The sequence below is a fragment of the Gossypium raimondii genome, chromosome 11 (genome assembly GCF_025698545.1).
Source record: "Gossypium raimondii isolate GPD5lz chromosome 11, ASM2569854v1, whole genome shotgun sequence".
NCBI classification, from domain to species: domain Eukaryota; kingdom Viridiplantae; phylum Streptophyta; class Magnoliopsida; order Malvales; family Malvaceae; genus Gossypium; species Gossypium raimondii.
In genome coordinates, this window is record NC_068575.1 from 1284752 (window position 1) to 1292869 (window position 8118).

At 26.9% G+C, this 8118-nt stretch overlaps 1 long non-coding RNA gene across 1 annotated transcript; it reads left to right on the top strand.

Annotated features, from left to right (window-relative positions):
* Nucleotides 1-6373: 6373 nt before the first annotated feature.
* LOC128034873 (uncharacterized) lies at nucleotides 6374-8106 on the top strand. The gene is made up of 2 exons (XR_008190939.1): nucleotides 6374-7521; nucleotides 7626-8106. It is a non-coding gene; the product is annotated as an uncharacterized LOC128034873 (long non-coding RNA).
* The last annotated feature ends 12 nt before the right edge of the window (nucleotides 8107-8118 follow it).

The window sequence follows — 8118 nt, forward strand, 5'->3', positions numbered from 1 at the left end:
TATTTAATATAAAATATTATATTTTTAATATTATTAAACATATGTATTTAATTATTTATATTTAGTCATATAATAAATTATTAATATAATTAATATAATTTATTATTTTTAATAAATTATTTAATATTTAAATTTTATTTTAATAGTAAGTTTTAAAAATAATAATTTTAAATAATATTATTCGCATATTATTGAAAATATCAATATTAATATTTTAATACTAAATATTTATTATAATTATAAATATATTAATAATAAATGTTTTGTAGTATAAATGTTAAAATATGTCATAAGTCTATATACTCTTCACAAATTTGCAATTTAGTTTCTGTACTTTTATTTTTAAGAATTTAGTCCTCTACCTTCCGATTTGAAAATCATGTCCAACTACGACATTGATGATTTTTTTTCAATTTTGTTAATGTCACATTTTAAATAAAAAATACTCAATTGGTAGTCATGCAACTAAAAATGATCATTGCAATGAACCTAAATTTAACAAAATATTTTTAATATATTTAAAAACAATGTAAAATACAAAATTATAGATATAAAATAAACTCAATTAAACAACGAAAAAATCTCAAATGTATGTTTGTTTAATTGAAAACAACTTTATGAAATATTTTTAAAGAATCTCTAGAAAAGATTAGCTTTTACGAGAAAAATAAGTCATTTTCCAAAATTATTTTCCGAAGCCATTTTCAATGAAACAAACGGAGCCTTAAATTAGATTTTAAATTTCAAAACATTCTAATTGAATTTTCAAGATGTTATAATCATACCAATTTGATTTTTCTAAGGATAAATCTCAAAATTATAATGAACTTTGATTTATTGTGCAATTTGATATATGAACTTTGATTTGGTGCAATTATTTATATATATATATATATATATATATATATATATATATATATAGATATATGAATCTTTTATTTTGATTTAATCATACACATTTAAATAAATAAATACATCAATTTGTTTTTGTAGTAGATAAATATAATTATTTGTTTATACAATATATAAACATAAACTATTATTATATCAATAATTGTGTTAAATATTTGTGAAAATTGGATCAAATCAAAATTTCAATTATAAAATTACACAAAATCAAAATTCATGTATAAAATTATACATTAGGCTAAAATTAGTGTATAGTTTTGAGATTTATCCCACTTTTCTATTAACTTAATCATTAGCTTAAGCATTAAATGTTTGCTCAAATATAGGCAACTTGAATCTAGCGTGTCAAAAGAAAAAAGAAATAGTACTATTAAATTTTATAATCTTGTCATGTTTTTAATATGTTAGAATCAAATTATTAATGTGATGAATTCGCAAGAATTGAAATTTAAAGCCTAAATTGACAAATACAAAAATAAATTAATTTTATTGATATAATACTCACACTTTAAAGAATGAATTAAAATATTTTAAAATCTAAATCATAATTTGAGAATATTTAATAAAAATAATTGTATATAAAAACATAAAAATACTATATATTTTAAAAAATTATAACACATTTATTATTTATGAGAAACTATATAAAAGTTGGGCATAAAAAAAGAAGAAGAGAAAACTTAAAAAACTTAGGGAGGCACTACTTAACCATCAAACACATTGATGAAATTGTAAAATGCAAATATCATTATATAGATAATTTGAATATAATGTATTTAAAAATATTAAATTTTATTATTTTATCATATTTTTAATATATTATATCTAAGTTATCAATGTAAGGAGTATACATTTATTTAAAATGTTATCATATTCAAATTGTTATTTAAAGTTTAAATTGACAATTAGACTAATTAAATCGTTTTATTGATATAATATTAATTAAAATATTTTAAATTTTATAAATCAATTTAAAATTTAAATAAAACTTATTGATATAATATTAATTAAAATATTTTAAAATTTAAATAGCATTCATGTTTACCTGATTGATTTTTTTTCTTTGATGATTGTTTGAATAGATTAAATCGATTGATTGGATCGGTTGGATTGAGAATTAGTTGGGGTATCGATCTGGAAAATAGTTTCGAATTGGTTGAATCACAAATCAATATGAATTGAATGGGGAAAAAAAACCAGTTGAACTATTTTTTTAATTTTTAAATTATTTATTTAAATGAACTGGTTGGATCAACGAACTGATGGCCTGACCAATTCGACCATCGGTCTAATTCTAAAAACATTGATTTTTGTTTTAGGTATTTTACATGCAAGATTTCCAAAATCAGGTTGATGATTGAACCTAAAGGTGCTAATGGGTCGCCTTCGGGCCAAGCTTAAGCATGATATTAATATACTTTATGCTTGTCTAAGCTCGGTGCAACCTGAAATATGAATTTAAAATTTTACCTAAACCTGTCCATATTTGCAAAAGACTAACCCAATCCCATTTTAGGCCCATCTATATTATTTTTAATTTTTTAAAATATTTATATTATATTGTTTTAATATTTAATAGTTTTATACATTTTTTATTTATTGAATTGTTTTATATAGTAATATTAACATTATTTTAATATTTACATTAGAGTAATATTATATATTTAGTATAAATTTATTTTTTAATGTGTTCTAAATTACATAATATAGAATATCATAAACTTAAAAATGGGTCGAGTCGGGTCAGGTTTGAACATTCAAGCTCAATTTAGTAATCAGCTCGAGGGCGAGGTCGAAAGCAATTGCTTCGGCCATTGCTGGTTCAAACAGAAATCAAGCAAAGAAGTGTTTGGCTATTGCAAGAGGAGTAAAATGAGAATGATTGGAAGAAGATGAAACACAGATGTGGATCCATACATGCAGAGACTTGAGTATTTTTATAGATACTACCATCCACCCACCAAGAAGTATAATTAAATGAAAATGATGTTGATTGGTGGAAATGGTCCCATTGTGTTTAATGTTTGACAAGTACTTGACATTTGGGGCTATGCACAAATACAACAACTTGGGCAAAATTTGTCAATGCGGGTCCCTACAAATAATTGAAATATGTCGGAGAAATAAGCTTCAAAAGTAAAAAAGAAGGAGCCAAACTCTAATTTTCTTTCATCATGCTTGTTTCTTTATTAAGCATAAAAGAATATCTTACTTTGCAAGAAACTAACACTCTGATCTTAACGTAAACAACACTTTTCAATAGAAAAAGAATGTAAAATGTTTTACTTTGTAAACCTCACCCGCCCTCTTTGTGAAATGGATTAGGCAAACAAAAGAAAATACCAAATTCCATAAAGTAATATTTGGGTTTAAATTTGGCAATTATTATAGTGCTAGAGTTTGATTTGAATTTTTTTTAAAGTTAATTTCTGAATTTGATAATTGTTCTTAGATTGAGATTTGGACTAGACATTTATTCCCACTTTAGGGTTCAATATTGAAATTTTCGTTAGTTCAAGTCAACTTCTAAACTTAGTAATTGTTCTTATATTAGGACCTGAACTAACCAACTGTTCTCATAGCTTAGACTTTTGTTTTGTCCAAGTTAGCTTCTAAACTTAGTAATTGTTCTCATATTGGAGCCTGAACCTTTTTTAGATAAAATATCAAAGGCTAACTTGAACAAAAGAAAAAAGATCTCAATGTGTAAACAATTGCCACGTTAAAGGATTAACTTGAAACAAAAAATTTGAAGCTAGAATAATTACCAAATTCAAGCCAAATACTGCATTAACCCCCCCCCCCCAAAAATACTTAAAATACGGTTAGCATTTAATGTATTATCAATGAAAATTTTTAATTTCACAAGTAGGTTTTAAATTCTATCACACCTTTCATTAAAAAAAATATTATTTAACTTGAATCCCGTGTGTTAGTTTGATGGTCAGGGTGTTCACCGCCCCAAATGTGACTTGAGTTTAAATTGTGCTAGTAGCGTTATTATTGTTAGGACTTTACTCTCCTCTTATAATTCACAAAAAATAAATTATTTTACTTCACCTTAAAAAAGGTATGTGCCACCCACTTAACTTTGTTTGTTTAGTTTTTAAACTTCACTAGTAATATATGAAATAAATTTACTTTAAAATAGAATAATAAATAAAATAAAAACATATAAAATGATTACTTGCACTATCCATTTGCAAATCATAACCCAAAATTTCAATTAGATTTTAAATTTCAAAACATTCTAATTGAATTCTCAAGATTTTATAATCATACCAATTTGATTTTTCTAAGGATAAATCTCAAAATTATAATGAACGTTGATTTATTGTGCAATTTGATATATGAACTTCGATTTGGTGCAATTATATATATATATATATGAAATTTTAATTTTGATTTAATTATACACATTTAAAGAAATAAATACATCAATTTATTGGTTCATATCCCCAGGCTATAGATGCAGTGAGTACTGTTGCAAAGAGCATGCCTCCAGACCTGAAGGGTAGTAAGGCTGGTTTTCCTGCTTTAGTTCTATTGCATTCATTGACCTCTAACAGTGAGTGTTAGCTTAGCCTAATTGGTTATTTGGTCCTTCTTTTACTTTGATACACTTAGTACTTCAAAAGTAGTATCTGAACTGATTCAATTTCCCTATTAGGAAGTACCATTTTCTTTTCTTACTGATTAGGCATTGTTCAGAAGAGCAATTAGGTCATGGTATTTAGGAGGAAGTATATACCTTTTCTTTTGACCAATCAATTACACCAGGGAATCACTTACTCTTGGTGCCATGCTAATAAAGTATAGATTTATTTGTTTAGAACATAAAGTTTCTGTGATGGAAAAAGTGGTGTAACTTGAAGCATAATAATTTTAGTTTGCTCACCCTATAACTTTCAATAAAAGCAGGAGTTTTGTTCTATTTGTTGCTAACCATCCAGCTCTAGTTTATGGTTTTTAGTTCTATGTTGAACATTTTAGCTTTCAAATCTTCTGTTTGTATATTCTAGATGTTTATGTTATGATCTTTTTATCTTGATTACTGTAATTTAAAAATCCTTTTGGAATGTGTGTTTATTATGCAGAAAGCAATTTGCAAGGAGCCTCAAGAGTCAAAGGTTCCCCCGTCTCTTCCTTTTAGTGATAAATTTTGATTTTCTTGATGCAGTCATGCCATTTATACATTTTTGCAAAATTTTTCTGTTTATTGTCAAGGATCAATTTCATAACAATGTCATGCAAAAATCATAAAAGATATTTAAAAGGTTTTACAATTAAAATGGTTCTTTATAAAAGAATCAAGACTGAAACTCCGTTGTGATTTTAGGCAATAACTAGGCCGTCGAGTTGGGTCGTTTTATCTACTGGAATTAAAAAATATATTAAATGTAAAAATATAATTTTTTAATAAAAATTATTTTAAAAATAAAATGTGGAATTGATACCAATATAAAATTTTAACACGAATATTTTATGGCATAATTAATAATTTAATTTTAATAGAAATATTCAATATGACTAAACAATTCAATAATATAAATAATATAAAATTTTTGGACTACACTATTTTCTTAAATAAAATAAATCGCATAAAAATAAAATCTTATCCTTTCATAAACAAATTTCTTTGATACAAATTCAAGTTAAATATTTATTTGGATAAAAACTAAAGTTAATTTTTGACACTTTCGAAATTAATATTTTATCATATAAAATAACAATGTAAATTATTTAAATAAAATTCAGTTTTTTTTTTAGAAAAATGCCATATTGGTTTATATTTGAAAAACATAACTTAATTACATTATACACAACTTACATAACTTACATAATACACAACTTACATAACTTACATAACTTACATAACCCTATAATACACAACTTACATAACTTACATAATACACAACTTACATAACTTTCATAATACATAACTTACATAACTTACATAATACACAACTTACATAACTTTCATAATACACAACTTACATAATACATAACTTACGTAATACACAACTTACATAACTTACATAATACATAACTTACATAACTTATATAATACACAACTTACATAACTTATACAATACATAAATTTATATCATATTAGTGGCTATATAACTTATTTATACTTATAAATGAACAACTTACCCGATGTTAGCATTATGGATATGTGGATGACAAATTGTATCCTTCTATAAATTTTAGCTAATCTATCTGCTTAACCCCCCCAAAGGCAGGAAAAAAGCACACAAACTTATTTATACATTCAGAGGTACAACAGGTGAATGTGTAATCCTTAAGTCCTAGAATGACAGGTGTTGAAGGGAGCGGAGTAGAAATGCTTCATTCAGACTTTGGAATGGCTGAGGTCGTACCCCAAGGCCAGAAACTCTACCTTCTAGAATGACCGAAGTGCCATCTTCTGATTTTAAATCAACTCGATAGGTAAGATTATTTTTCATGACCAAATTCTGCAGAACAAATGCCAGCTAAGGATTATTCCAATTGTCTTCAGGGTTGAGCTATTTTTCCTCTCCCATGGTTTTAGTTATAGAAATAAAAATTGTCGGCATCAGAATTCTGGTATATCTAATCTGGTCATATATGCACATTAACAACATCATTTTCTTTATCTGAGTTGCTTAATTAGTCATTAGTGTTTTACATATCAAAATTGAAAAAGCAGCCTTACTAAATGTGGATGTGTAGAATTGGTGCATCGTGATGATAATCATTGGACCAATCTTGTTGTTTGTACGAAATCGGTCCATGGTATTTTTGAGGTTGTGACCAATGGTATCTATATATAATCATATGATTATAGGAATCCAGTTATTTTTCTACTTCTATTGCTTCCTTCATGTTTTTTCCCTTTTTGGTTGAAATTTATCTCTAACTTATTTACAGTTGAGATTTTCATGTTTTGGTTTTGCTAATGTTAGCGGAATTCGGTTTAAATATTGGTTAGCCAAGCTTGGGCTATTGAGTAAGCCGAATTTAAATACCTTAATGTCCGACTTAGAGTGGCTTGTAAGTTTACATTAAGGGTTTTTATTTTTTTGAACTAATATTGAAAATACCAATTGAAATCCGAACTTAAGACAAATAATTTTTTAGGTTTAGTCAAGGTTGTTTGAATCGGACCAGGATCTTGGTTCGGAGAAGGGCATTGAATCGATTGACCCAGGAACCAGTATGGATGATTGTATTGGGCGAAAAACTGGTTGAACCTGACCGTTGAATCAGATTTTTTTTTATGAACTTTTTAATGATTTATTTAATTGTATCGGTTGAACCAATGAATCGGTGGCCTGATCAGTTTTACTATTGGTCCGGTTTCGAAAACCTTGGATTTTTGAGAATCATGTTCACCTTTTGCTAGGTAAAGAAGTCCAAGTTGATTTTTATCTTGAATCAAGTTATGTTTTGAAAGTAAATTTGATCAAGTTGGAATTGAGTTTTGAGGTGTAAACACTAATGGGAATGTGAATTTGTTACTATTACAGATGAGGATGCCCAATGTTTGGCCCTTTCTTAAACTTGGAATCAAAAAGCATAGACAACGGATATGTGTTTGGCCACCATTTGTGCACAAAATATGGAGTTATGTTTTTAGTAACAGTAAATGTTTCTTCTACATTTGGACACTGCTCGGTCTATACGAGATCAGTTTTATCATACTGTATATTGATATTTATAGTTTGCAGGTTCATTGTTGCTATATAGTGGGAATTGATGGGCTCGAATCCTCCTAGGAGACTTTGATTTCCTTAGCTCACCAAGAAACACCCCTGCCATTGCCCATGTCCTTCCTTCCTTTTGAGGATTGCAGTACCTCGTCGCATCGAGATTCCAAAGGAAAAGCCTTATGTTTTGTTTAAACGACAAGAACAAATTACAAGGTGTTATTCAACTTGCAATTTAACGTGTGCCAACATAAGCATCAACACTCAAGTCATATGTATATACAGCCAGGAAATCGACATCTTTTGGAAGGGTCCTAATCCAAGCATTATAATTGAACATAGCCTTGGAATACTGTCTAAAAAAATTGTTGTCTAATAATCAATTGTGCATCCCTTCATTTGAATATTGTTTGGAACCCTAAAAAAACATAAATGTGTTTTTTCCTTAGTTGGCATGTATTATGCAATAAGAAAAATAAAGAGTACAATTAATATGTTTAAACAGTTCGGAACT